The sequence below is a fragment of the Chinchilla lanigera genome, unplaced genomic scaffold, assembly GCF_000276665.1.
Source record: "Chinchilla lanigera isolate Chin_1 unplaced genomic scaffold, ChiLan1.0 scaffold00024, whole genome shotgun sequence".
Classification (NCBI taxonomy): Eukaryota; Metazoa; Chordata; class Mammalia; order Rodentia; family Chinchillidae; genus Chinchilla; species Chinchilla lanigera.
Window position 1 is genome coordinate 17,087,668 of NW_004955425.1, and position 14,318 is coordinate 17,101,985.

At 41.3% G+C, this 14,318-nt stretch overlaps 1 long non-coding RNA gene across 2 annotated transcripts; it reads left to right on the forward strand.

Moving 5' to 3' along the window:
- Positions 1 to 2,243: 2,243 nt before the first annotated feature.
- On the forward strand, positions 2,244 to 13,312 carry LOC102027086. 2 transcript variants are annotated; one of them, XR_001234267.1, is made up of 5 exons: positions 2,244 to 2,452; positions 8,260 to 8,298; positions 9,911 to 10,032; positions 12,101 to 12,235; positions 13,233 to 13,312. It is a non-coding gene; the product is annotated as an uncharacterized LOC102027086 (long non-coding RNA). The 2 variants fall into 2 exon arrangements; XR_261154.1 differs by lacking the exon at positions 13,233 to 13,312 and having other exon boundaries at positions 12,101 to 13,159.
- Positions 13,313 to 14,318: the final 1,006 nt, after the last annotated feature.

Consider the following 14,318-nt stretch of genomic DNA (forward strand, 5'->3'; position numbering starts at 1 on the left):
TGTCTTGCTAAGGCGATTTGCTTCTTCTGCCATCTTGAAACAAATATCTTGCTGACTTTTCTGGAGAATTAGTGTAAACTGGGAATTAATAAGCTGGAAGGAATTATGAAATGAAAAAGATGTATGGGAAAGAATCAAGGATGATCTTTTGAAGACAGTATTGTCCTAATTACCACTACAGATTTATTATTCTGTTCCCAAGATATTTTTTCAGGATAATGAATACAAAACTGCAATGCGTCTTGATACAATATCATTTGACTAGGATACTTCAAGAGATACTTAACAAGGATATTTTAAAGGACAGAACAAAAATGAAGCCCAAGAGAAGACATATATTATAGACTTGCGTGATGACTGACACATCTGTCTGAGTCACTTTCCCTGTTGGTGAGACACCATACCTGACACCTACAACCTAAAGGGAGAGAGGTCTAGTTGAGCACACAGTGTTTAGAAGTTTTGGTGCATAGTTGGCTGGTTTCATGGCAGGAACTGCATGATGGAAAGGTCCAGCAGAGGCAAGCTGCCCACATCATGGCAGCCAGGAAGCAGAGAGAGAAGGGACCAGTGGGGAGGGAGATGTAGTCTTCCGGGTCACGCCCTCAGCAACCTGCCTTTTCTGACCAGACCCTACTTCCTAACAGCAAGTCAACTATACTGACCCCATGACTGAGTCACCTTAGAAAAACCTCACCTATGAGCACACTAGAACTTTGTGGGATACGATACTCTTGACCAAAACTATAACAATACACATTTCTTTCCATAGGCTGGAAACTGAGGACCAGAGACATGAAGTGTCTTGGCTCAGAATCAAAGCTAATTAGAGGCAGAACTGAGTAGAAATTGAAATATTCTTGTTCTCAGTCTAGCTTTTTATCTCTTTTAAACTTTCACCCTTAGTAAAGGAAGTGGATCAATTAAATTTCCTCCCTCCCCTATTAATTGGTTAATTAGTGTAAGCTTCAGGAAATCATCTGAGCAAGAACCATGGATTTTTCTCACATAGATGACCTTTATTCAGTAGCATAAATATTCACAGAGTTGTATTTTGCGGCTTTGAGCTGTGAGGAAGCCAGAATTTCCTGCTGCCAAACTCTCAAAAAAAAAAAGTTTGCTGCTATTACCTGGACCCTGGATGCTGCATTAGCAGGCTACACCAACTGCTTAATGAGGTGCCCCTGGACAGTGTGATCAATAGAGAGCTCCACTGGGGGTGCATATCTCCTCTGAAACTCACATACTTTCAAGACAAATGCAGAGGCCGTGGTGGGCAGTCAGAGAAGCAAGGTGAATTAGTGTCAAAGAACATCTTTTATTCATGGGAGTAACATATCAGAGGGAGCTGGGCATGCCTTAATTTTGTCACAGGACTAAAATGAGAAGCACTGGAAAGTAGGCACTTTGCTAAAATGCCATAATGAGTTGTACAGTATGTACTCTATACATTGTGCAAAACGGTATTTTACTTATGAGTTTTTTATGAACTTCAGTAGATACACATCTATGGAGATTCCCCAGAATGAGGTACACTGTTAGGCAGTCTAGCATTTCTTCCTTTACAAGTGGACGATTAGAGTAACTTTTCAAGTAGTAGGGGTAACTTTTGGGAGGAGAGATTTTTTGGTGGACTTTGGATCATGCAGCATCTTTTGAAGGATTTGTACCAATTAATAATAGTGGAAGTCCGCCCATCTCCCCCTTGTCAGACAGTGGCTGGAGTGTTAGTAGATAGATATGATGTAGTATGTTTCCAGGAGGCCCTCCTGGCTCAGTAATTCACAGCCCAGACTGGTGGGGGCTCTGAGAGACATGGACTCTGCACCCTGATTTCCTCTTCTCTGAAATGATAGTAATAATACCTTCCTCTCAGGGCTACTGTGAGCAGGAAAAGAAATCCTCTTCTACATCAGTGTCCCTGACAGATAGACATACTCTCCCATGCTAAGTGTTCTCACTTGCAAATCAGTAAAATTTTGGTTCTAGCATCAACAACCTCCTCCCATGGTTGTAAGGGGCGAACTCTTCATGAACTATCCTTGTGCTGTAGATTGGAGGTTGAATGTCGCCTAACTGTCCATATGTTAAAAGTGTTGTCCCAGAGCAGTTTTCTTGGGAGGGGTGGAATCTTTGAGAAGTGGAAAATTCCAGAAGGCTTTTAAGTCATTGGATGTGCACCTTCCAAGGGGACTGTGGAATTCTAGCGCCTTTCTTTTTTTCTTCTGCTTCCTTACCAGGAAGTTAGAAGTTTTACTCTGCCACATCCTCTCCTTCCGTGGTGCTTTGTTATAAGACCCAAAGGGAGTAGGACAAGCAACAATGCACTGAAACTTCTAAAACTGTGTGTTAAAATAATTTTTTTCTCTTTAGAAGTTAGTTGTCACATATATTCATTATAGCGATGAAAACCTAATATACATAGTATTAAGAAGCCTTCATTTCTTCGCATGTAAGTTGGACACATAACTATATGAACCCTGCTGAAAGAGAGGGAGAGGGGGAGGGAGCAAGAGAGAATCTAAATAGTGTAGGTGTCTCTACTTATATGTCCACTCATAAATCACAGGTAAAAAAGAATGGGAGATGTAATTTGATGTTCTGGCATGGGTCTCTGTTGCTGTGCGCTACACGTGGTGTGAACAGTCCAAGAGCAGTGATTGTGGTATAGTGTGTTGTGACCTCTACACACGAACTGAACAAGGAATGATTTGCCCAAGAAACATCCCCTCTTCTAATGCTGAGTCACACCTGCTGAAAAGTGGTACTCTGATAGTTTCCAATGAATTATCTTCTTGGAGAGTATCTTCAATAGTATCTTTGAGCATGGGTGAATTTTCCTTAGGTGTAGTTGCTAATAAGAAAAGTCTACGATAGATAAATATCAGTCAGCAAGCATTGGTGTGGAGACTATGAGATAACAGGAATGAAAGAACCGTGGAAAGGGTAAAGCTGAAGACAGATGCAAGATGCTAAAGGCTTTGTGATTTTAACCTCTCTTGCAGCCTTTGGGTGTATGGATCCAAGTGGAATGTTTTGTTTCTGTTTGCTAGGATTTGACTCTTTACTATAAGCTATCAGAAGGGAAAAGCATTATGGGAGACCTTTGGGATAATAGCCGCCTTGATCTCAAATGGTTCTGCCACTGTTGTTAGAAGACTGGGAGCAGAGAAGTCTGTAAAGCACTCTGATTAAGGGCTTGTGATGGAGCTCAGAAAGGTAGCTCCACGGGTGAATCTGAACTCTGATAAACCACAGTGCAAAGCTTTAGTTGTGTGTTGAAATGAGGCAACGAGGAGAAAATATTATTTTTTCATGAAGTTCCTGAAAAGTACCATTTCGCACTGTCCCACTCTAATTCTAGGGCAGGAAGGCAAAATTTGAGGCAGACAATGCCTTTTCAGATGTTTATTCTAGTGTTTAGGATTTATTGTTTCTGTATACATTTTTAGGTCTTAATGATTCAAGTTGTTAATAAGGAGCTTAAAATCCATTTGAAGAATATCTGAAAATTGCTGTGTGTTAATTTTGAAAGTTTTAGTGGTAATTTGAAAGTTCTTAATGAAGGAATGAAGAATAAAATAACAAAAGTGCTTTTTCAGAGATGAACAGCTACTGAGAAAATAATAATTTGGATTTGGGTGGCTATGAAATTTTCTTTTTTCTTTCTTTCTGTTTTCTTTTCTTTTTTTTTTTTTTTTGTCTTTTCTTCCGTTACCAGGAATTGAACCCACAACCTCACGCTCACCAGGCAGGCACTTTGCCACTGAGCTAAATCCCCAGCCCCTGTTTTCTTTTTTAATTGAGCTCTTTCCTAAATCTTCAGGACTTTAGATTATGACATTTAACTACCACAGGTCACTTTCAGAGTTTTTAATTTTTAAATAACTTCAACTAATTTCTGTCCATTAAATTGGGCTTAGCCCTTTTGCTAATGAAAGGTGTTTGCAATTTATGACTCCTCCTTGGGCTTATTGTTTTCTGGAACATTTCTGGACAGAAAATGGGTGTTAAAGGACATGGCTCAAATCTTGTAGGGATGTTAGTGGTTTTCAACAATGTTACCTTAGGAAAGACCAGAGAAAACCAAAACAAAACCTCTGGAAACAGGTACTATATTTCAGGACCAGTGCAGAACTGAGCTGAGAGGAGGAAATGATGCTTATGGGAAGAACCAAAGCCATACTGGGAGATAAAGAAGATACAAGTAGCAAAAGTGGGCCAGGAGTCCATTCAGGATGGGAACTAGTGTCAGAAACAATAGCCAAACCAGGGATCAAGCAGTGACACCTGAGTTATGGGACAGTCTAAGGCTCATGAGCCCTCTCTACTGATCTGCACCATAGGATAGAACTGGGTCACATGCTGACTCTTCTGCTTGCTAGCTATATGACTGCCATCAAGTTAATTAGTCTATTTGATCTTATTTCTTATCTATAACATTTTAATTATGAGGTGAGCTTCTGGTACAACTACTGTTCATGCAGTGTTATTGCCTTGAGTCCTCTGCCTGTCTTAACAGAGACACTGATCAGGTTGTCCTGACAGGGGAGCAAGGCCAGCCTGGCAGGCAGACCTGGCTTGGCCAGTCACGCTGCCCTTGTTAGAGGTGGTTCATCCAGAGGTGACTGTGACACCTGTCCATCAGACCCTGGCAGAACCCTCCACATTAGTGAGGCTTACTTGACTGTTCCCTCATTTGTCTTCATTTCCTCTGCATCACGACCAGCTTGATTTCCTCATTAGTGGAGTACTTGCTCAGGAATTATTTTAGCCACTAATCCCCATTATGATAGCAAAATCAACAAGAAGCCCCTGTGTCAGTCGGGGCCTCAGCAGGAAGCAGATGGCACACTCGAAATGGGTAATTTGTGGAGGTTTATTAAAAGAATTACTGAGGAAAGCAGAGCCAGGGTGGGAGAAGCTGCTTGGAGTAGACAGAAGCTCGGCTAGTCACTGCTGAGTCCTTCCCTCGCCCAACCCTGGAAGGAGAGGGGTGGAAAGATCACCGGGCCCCAGAGGCAGTGACCGCTCCCCTCAGTGCTTACTTATGTTGGGGCTTTTAAGGGATGCTGAAGATATTTCCTTAAGTGACTGCAAGGCATTTACTATAAAAATAAATTTACTGAACCCTCAGTCACCTTGAACTTGACGATACTGATACAGAGTCAGACGGTCCTGGGTTCTACCCCACCTCTACAGTCTATCTATGCTCCTACGTATTACTTTACAGTCTTCAGCTTCGGTTTCCTTACCTGTAAACTGGAATAATGATGCCTCTGCTATCGTTACTGTAAGAGTTAGTGAAATAATATAAGTGGAAATATAGCCGAATGGCCATGCTGTATAACACATTATAAAAAAGTATGCAGGGTCTCTGTGTTTGCTGTCCCTTTATTGCCAAAGAATTATGTTCTATTCTGGGTGAAAAATTGCAATTCTAGTGAGCAAAAACTAGGACATTGAAATCTATGTGGTATTCTGTTAAAATATGACTTTGGTACTCACTGGGGAGCCTAAAAAGTTTTATTTGAAGTGAAGATTGTATATTAATTTATAACTATAGAAGCCTTCTATGACATTGCCAAATCTGTCTGTAAGATAATGGCTCTAAATGGTTTATGACTTTTAAAAAATCTAATAAATATAGTAACTTTGTACCTCAGTGCAATGAAAAAAGAGATGTGTTGGGATATATCATTCCTCATTGAAATGCATTACTGTTTCTCACTAGCATAAATCTTGGGGCTGGAGGTCTACTGCTGGTTCATTCTTAAGGAGAACCCCTAAATGAGCAGAGTGTTCAGGGCTGCTCTCCTCCTGCCTCCCCCTGCCCCTCCCCCAAGCAGAGCACGGCCGGGACTGGAACCTGATGCAGAACTGTCCGGCCATGCGGGCCTTTTGAGCAGACCTCTCACACTCAACCTCTAACCTTCTCCTTCCGCAGGGACATTTGACGGAACCGTTTCCCACCCCGTGAGTTTCCAGTCACCTGTGATGTTATCTAATAAAACACACGGGGCTGGATTTTCCAAGCAGGAGCTTCCTGCACACAGAACACTAAAACCAAAGTTTCAGTGAACACCAAGTAAGGGTTTACAAACACACAAAGTATGGTAGGGCGCCTCAAGGAAGAAGAGGTTATCAAGCAGGAAACAAGGAAAAACAGATGAGTCTCTGACCAGCTGAAACATGGATACTGCTGATACATGATATATTTTGATGTTTCTTTTCTTAATATAATTGTTCCCTTTGGGGTTATACTTGCTGGTGTGCTAAGAATGATCATAAGAATGATCCATTTTATTTATTACTAGAACAAAATAGCTGAGGCTGGACACTTAGGAAGAAAAGCGGTTTACCTAGCTCACAGTTTGAGAGGTCCAAGGCTGAGAGGCTGTGTCTGGTGGTGGCCTTCCTGCTTGCAAAGTCTCAAGGTGGTGCAGGCCATCACACAGCAAGCGACAGGTCCTGCTTCACACACCATGGTCGGATTAAGTTTCTGTCTTTGTTGTTCTGGTATTGGCAGTTGAGCCCAGGAAGCTGACCTATATCCCCTGGCCTTTTTATTTCTTTATTTTGAAGCAGGGTCTTCTAAATCGTCCAGGTTGACCTTGAACTTGAGATTGGTCTACTTCAGCCTCCCAGACTGCTGGGGTGTAAAGACACCTACCACACACCTGGCTAGTTTCTACCCACTTAATACCTCACCATGGAGATTAAATTTCAGCATGAATTCAGGGGGACAAATCATATTCAAACAACAGCAATGATGTATTAACATCAGAAATAGTAAAAATACTAATTTATCTAGGTTACCAACCATAGCAAGGTTCTTTAAGACAGTGCAAATGGATGTCACGTGTACACTGTATGCTGGGTAGTATCTGTAGCGAAAAATACACAAGTGACTGCACCAGGAAACAGGCATTCTCTGGAATTTAATGCTACAATGAGGTTTTGGAAACCGTTATGGGAATCCTTCATTTTTAAAATAGCCTCCATTTTTACCACCCAATAATGTTAAGTGCTTATAACAAACTCCGTGCTTTTAACTAAACAGTGTTAGCAGTGCTGCAATACCAGATCCAAGCTGTTGAGCATGCTTTACTGAGGGGTATACGGTGCATATAAAAACAGTAGGTGAAAGACGAGAAAACTTCAATTAATATCAGAATGAATCTGCTCAATGAGCTGTAAAACTGGTGGTTCTTTTGGAACACATTAAGACAACTGTAACCTGCTACCAAAGAACTGCATTTTTACAGTGAAAAAATACTTCTCGCAGGAGGCCTTCAACTAAACCACAGTATCTTAGATTTTATTCGGGAAAGTCGGTAGCTGCTCCCAACCCTAATCACACATGCTTTGGCCTCTTATAAGTACATCTGGCGTTTAGACTGTGAAATGCCCTACTGGGCCTTGAATTCTCTGACCGAGTTACTGATAAATTCACTGAAATGTGTACAAGCCTTTAAAACAAGTCCATAAAAAATATGTCTCCATCCTGAGTTATATAGTTGTTCTAGTTGAAGAGCTTTGGGCTAGAAGGAAGGACGAATGCAGGGGACAAGGATGAGAGGTGACTCTGGTGTATTATGCTCCTGCCACGGGGTTTTCTGTGCTACATACATTATGTCATTTGCTTCCCACACGAGCCTTGTGACAGGGGAGGGGGCTCCCTTTGCAGAATGAGAAACAGAGACAAGGAAAAGGTAATTAGCCTCCTCAGTCACTTAACTAGAAATAAAATATGAATTTGAATCCAGGTTGTCTGAAGTAAGTCCAGGCTCAATCTTCTCAGTTCCAGCTTCTTTGCTTGAATTTCGATGTGTGTTCTTGAGCAAATCATGTGGCTGCTTTGGTTTTCTGTCTTCTGTGTTGTAAAATAAAGATGATGCTAGCTTTACCACCCACTTCACTAAGTTGAAAATTGAATCTATGTGAAAGCTCACTGAGAAAATGTTAAGAGATTTACAAGTGCGAGTCATTGTTTGATAGAGTCTAATGAAATTAATGTGATTTTTATCTGTCTGAAATATATTTGGTGTCATAATTTTGGTTAAGGGATATCATGAAAGATAGAGCATCAGAAGAACGATGCTAACCAGAAAGATCTAGCACAAATGCAGGAACATATCCTAAGCATAAGGACAGGGTCTATTGTTAGATGCAGGAGAAGCACAGTGTATCTATGCTATACTTGTTGGACCTATTTCCAAATTAATAGAAGTATTATTTTTTGCCTTTACTTTCTAGGCAGGGGATTACAACCTGAAACAAATTACTTGTAAAATGGTAAGTATTGCAACACCTACTGGGGAATGCTTATCTGCTCATTCACTGTAAAATATGCTAAATGCCTACTGTACATTAGGTGCTGCTTTAGATGCTGGGACTGCAGGACTGAACAAAATAGACAAAAAATTCTATCTTTTACAGTCTACTGATAGGTAAATGAGTAGAACAGAGAGCATGCTAGATGGTGGTAAATGTAAAGAGAAAAACAAAGCAGGAAGTGGACAGGAGTGGGAAGATGATTTGGCTCATGGAAAGACCTGTGGGCTCAGAAAGTGCTATGCTTGGGTCTCTCTCCAAAATTCGTATGCTGGTGTGCTGAACTGTCATGCAGTATCCTATAACTATGAGTAATTATTATATGTCAATTAAAATAGAATTATTAAAAAACCCAAAATAAAATTCATGTGTTGAAACTTAATCATCAGTGTGATGGTACTCAGAGGTGGGGCCTCTGGGATATGCTAGGGTCAGAAAGGCTGTACCCATGGGAATGGGAATAATGCCCTTGTAAAAGAGCTGGCGGGACTATGAAAAGTCTCTTCCATTGTGTGAAGACCCAGAAATAAGGTACAATTTTAGAAGCAGAGAGTGAGACTTTACTCCACAGCACATCTGTCACTGCCTTGATCTTGAACTTTCCAGCTGCTGGAACTGGGAAAACTAGATTTTTGTCTACAAAAGTAATCCTAAGGCATTTTGTTTTAGCAGCAGGAGTGTACTGAGATGAGAGGGCTCACAGGAAAATGACAGTTGAGTAAAGAAGTGAGTGAGAGATCATGCAGCTATTGAAAGAGAGAAGCATCCCTTGTATACTGAGTATATGGATGAATACAGTGTGTATGGGGTACTGCAAATGAATTAATGCATCATTCCCATTAGGCACTTGTTTGCTAACCATGAAGGAACAAAAACATGATGTGTCTACAGGTTCTGCAAAGGATATTATAGATCTAGAGAGAGTAGTTCTGCAAATAAAAATGCAAAGCGAAGAAAATGAAAGCACTATTTGCCTCACACTTGCAACAATGAGCTGCTAAGAAATCTCAGTGAAAAGTTTAGTCCATCAGTTGCCAAGAGCCCATCCCCCTCATAGGCCTGAAGACTTCTGCTGACTTGGTTATTACTCATTTGCAAACTAGAATGCAACATAGCCTTGGGTAAATTTTATGGACTGCAGATCCATTAGAAGTACAAAGGGGAGATAACTTTTAAGGTGGATGTCAAATAGGACACCGATTCCTCCCTCAGTCCTTCCTGTGTAGTTGCCTCTATAATAGGATATTGAGCTTAATGAACCATAGATCTGACCAGCTCCAGCATTCTATGATTTTTTTTCAGTGACCTAGTGTGACTTTTTACTTGGCTCTGAGATAGCAAATAGGTTTTCGCTTTTGACCCAACTCTGGACTAACAGAAGAATGGTCCTGATGGGCGCTGAGGTCTGTTTGGGTTTATTGAGAAAGAGGGCTATGATTAATTGACAATGTCTGCCATAATTCTGGGAATGGAAAGGGGTTGCTTCTGTTTTCAAACCTTACCCACTTCCATGTACCCCTGTGTGAGAAACTAAGGCAAAACACAGATAACAAAGCCTTTTGTTCTGTGTTAGTGTTTAAAGACCAATCAAACTCTTTGAGGTATGAAACGACAGAAGGTTGTGTTCCGTAAATCGATATGAAGATTCCTCAAGGAGAAACTGAAAGTCCGCCTGACATTTGCAAAGGATCAGAGGTTTGTGAGTGGACTCTAGTTATGTTAGAAATAGACAGTAAAGTAATGGGAAATGAAGATAGATCAAGCTTTGATTTATTTGGCCATTTGATACCACCTTTGACAACTTTGTCTACCTTGACATGTCAATAAAGTTATTAAAATAAAGTCTGAAAAAAGTGCAGGGCAGCAGAGCGTAACACAGTTTCATTTCTTAGTCAGAGTGCCCAGCAGACCGCGAGAAGCTGAGCCCAAAGTGTAAAGTGACTGCTTTAATTTCAGACTGCCACTCACCTCTGCTTGACACTTGACAGAGTACTTAAAAGTGCTCCTGAGCACATCAAGGGTAATGAATGAGTAAATAATTGGTTGCCCCTTTAAAAATAGAAAATATCAAGCTAGCGTTTAATTAACTGCCATAAATTATTCTCAACCTAACTGCTCAGAGAAGAGCCACTTTTGCCCTTTGCCTGTAATGAAAGAAAATTGTTTAGGTCACATACATTTTTACTTTCTAAAGTACAATTATGAAGTCGTAAGTTTCTCATCATTAAGAATATTAAGGGATGATGAAATGGCATTTCTGTACTCTCTCAGGGACCAGACAAGAAAATCAGTGGAATCTGAATATTAATCTCTCTCCATTGATGTTTCCTTGAAGCCATTCATGGCAGTGTGTTCTTGGCACGTGAATAGAGTACCTTAGTTCTCCTGTTTTTGAAAACTACTATGCATTTCTACAAGAAGAAACCAGGCTCAGTTGGGCTCATCATGCAGAAGTAGTGGATATCCGGGAGCAAATATTCTTAACTCAGTAAATATTTATTAGCATGGGCTGTGTGAGAGGCCACGTCTTAGAGACCCGCACAGCACTATACACATTAACACTTATATCATCAATGCTAGTAACAGAAGATCTGGCAGATCTGCAAATATTTATAATTTGGGAAGGTATCAACAGATTTAGAAATGGTATAAATAAAATATTTTAAGTGGACAAAAGGAAAATATAAATTCTGCATTAAAACTCAGAGTGGTAGGTGACAAGGAGGGCAGCTGTAGAGGGTTTGCCTGGAGGAAAAGGCTTCTGAATCCAGACTTTATGAATAAGGAGGCTTTCATCATGAGAGCTGGGGAAAGAGTAGCTCAGTCCTGGAGCTGTGTAACCAAAGCTCAGAGTTGTAGAAGCAGCAGGACATTGTGTGGGAGATATGATTGGTCTGGCTAAGACCACAGAGAAATGGAATGCCAGGTTGAGGTGGCTGGTCTTATGCCACAGGACACTGTCAGTTTCTGAGGCAGGAAGTAGTGGATTAGAGTTGGATTTAACAATATGGAGGTGTGTGCAGTAGTGGTTTGGGGGAAAGTTTGGGCTCCAGCAGCCCACGGGAACAGTACTTTGATCTAGAATAGTTTATTGAGGAGTTTGCCATGGAGTAGGAATAGAAAGAGTAACTAGAGCTATGTGACTGGGCAACTTGGAATGAAGGCCGAATTGAACCGAGAAAACATCAGTGTCATGCTTTACTCTTGATTGTAAATGAACCCTGAGGGTTTGGTGTGAAATGAAGTCTGAAGCTGGGAGAGGTTGAAAGAACACCTGAGCTTCTGGAGATGAGAAAGTTGCCATTGGCTAAGTCAAGTTAGACCCCAGTATTCTGTCAGCCTCCGTTTGCTTGTGTGGCCTCTGGCAAGTGTAGCTGTACCTGCTCGTGGTAAGTGACAATGACTTGTGAGATAGGGTAGGGAAGAGAAAAACCAACTGTGAATGGCAGCCTAGAACTGAAGACAGGAGGGGCAGGTACGCAGCAAGTACAAAGCAGGATGTCGGCGGGAGTGGGGAGAAGCAGAGAACGAGATGAAGCCTTCCCTAGAAAGTGCCAATTAGTATTGGAGACCACAGCAATGAGTAGATCAAACACTCAGTCAGAGATGCACCTTTGGGAGATGCGATACCTGAGGTTCAGGTGAGAGTGAAGAATGGTCCTCAGATTTGCAGGGACTGAGTTATGTAGGAGGCAGCTTACACGAGGCAAGGACCAGATCAGAGTGTGGCTCGATACTGAATAACTTGCTCTGTATTTTATAGATCCATTCAGTGAAAGTTCTAGAAGAAGCACCAGAATCTCCCGGTTCATGGTCCACGTTAAGCAGATGAGGTGAAGACTACTGCATCTCCTGTCTTTTCACAGAATCAGCTGCAGCCTCTTCTACTTTGCACATGGTCAGGGTCACAGTGGAAACCCAAGAAAACCTGCATTTTATCTGATGAGTCATGATAATTCACTGTTGGCCTTTCTGATTATTTTCCCTGTCTAATTTTATCCTGGGATATTATGAGGGCCAATTGAGAGGGATGATGTGGGTGAAAATTACATTCTAAACTGCCGAGCAAGGATAATCCGCCACTGGTGATGCTGGTGACTGATCACGGACAGTTAATGTTGGAAGAGCCCTTGGCGTGCAGTCTGCTTGGTTACACAGATTGTCAAGGACCCAGAGGCCCAGACTGCTATCATATGTTGTCCAACCCACGCATTTAGTGACTTACTGGCTGCTGCCCTAAGTCCTTTTTCAGGTTCGCTTACTGTACGTAGTGGCAGAGCTGTCCCCAGGGTCTGGAGACTCCCTGACTCTCTGTGCTGTGCCATTGTTTTTTCTCCAGGTTAAAATGTTCTTTCAATGTTGAGCATGTAGGTTTGCCTAGGGATGGGGACTCAATCCCTTCTAAAATGCGTCATTTTGCCCTTGGTCTTTTCTCCTGGAGGTGGCATGGGAAACATGCCAACCCATTTTCTGACTGGAGCTGCAGTGTGACAGGAGCTTAGGGGAAACTGCTGGGTCTTTCATGGGGAGATAGAATCTAGAGAGCTGACTTGAACTGTCTTCGCTTAGATACAAAGGATTTTTCTAACGTAATTGTAAGTATTAGGAAGAAAACCATTTCATCATTTGCCTCTATCTCCTTTTACTCATAAATCAGTTAGATCAATAACTTTTTGAAATGTGAAAACCTTTATTTGGCATCTAATCAGAGAGAAAATGGAATATTATAACTTTTTTGGAGAAGTAGTACCATGCTTTTTAAGTTTAAAAGAAGGGCAAGAACTGAAATCTGGCCTCCTGACCTACTCTGGGGATCTGACTATGCTATCACAGAGTGTGGAGTTTGTGCACTAATTAAACTGTCTTTCTGATGACTTGTTTGGATTCTGGGACAGGTACCAGATGTCACTCAGCCCACAGCATGGAGAGTTTCCCTTAATTACAACTCAAAGTTGCCCTAATTGGCAGTGGTCCCCCCTTCCATTCAGTAAGTAAATTTACATAGAAGAGTGTGTGTGTGTGTATATATATTTTTAATCTTACCATTTTTCCTCATCTACCAAAAGATGGTGCTTTATTACAAGAAGAGCTACTTCTTAAAGACAACCCAAGAAAGTTAACGCAGTATAAAAGAGAGTTTCAAGCAAATGGGAACTCTGTGACACATGACTTTTGCACTTTTGTATCCTTTTCTACCTTCCTCATGCTCATGCCATGAATGACTTGCACCAAAGCATTTTTTCCAGAATCTGTCCAACTGCCCCTTCTAATCCTTTGCTGACACTGTGTCTATCTGTACTGATTAGTGCTGTAGGAAGGCAGCTGTCTTTAGTCAACCATAATCCTGCTTGAATTCAGTAACTCGGATTGCTCTTGCCCATGAGCATAAATGAGAGGAGAAGAAAAGCTTTAAGTTTCAGTTAGAACTGACCCCATTCTCCTGCCCAGGCTCACAGATGCTGCTTTCTGCAGTGACAAGCATGACTTTTCTAACTGACTTGGGGTAGGATGAGGCCCTGCTGGTACAGATTCCATCAAGACTTAATTACTGGGCTTATTCCAACATGGCTAATCCTTCACGGAACCCTGGAATGCAGCCTGTGATATTATTTGGGTCTTTAATTTTACCGAAATGAATTTTTAACTTGTGGTTTTAGTGATGTAATAGCTAAAAGAATTAGTAGAGATTATAAAAAAAGCAACCTTGGTGGTAACTTTTTTTTTTTTTGGTTTTTCTCCGGTACCGGGAACCAAACTCACGACCTTGCACTTGCCAGGTAGGCGCTTTTGCCGCTGAGCTAAATCCCCAGCCCCCCTTGGTGGTAACTTGATGGAGGTGTAATGAACTGTTTGTTTTAACCTATCAACAGCTAATATTAAATATTAAGAATTATACTAGTATCTCTCTTTGTGCTCTGCTAGGGCAAACAAACAATACAGTGTCAGGAGGAAACTAATTTTTATAATCTTTAGCTGGGGGT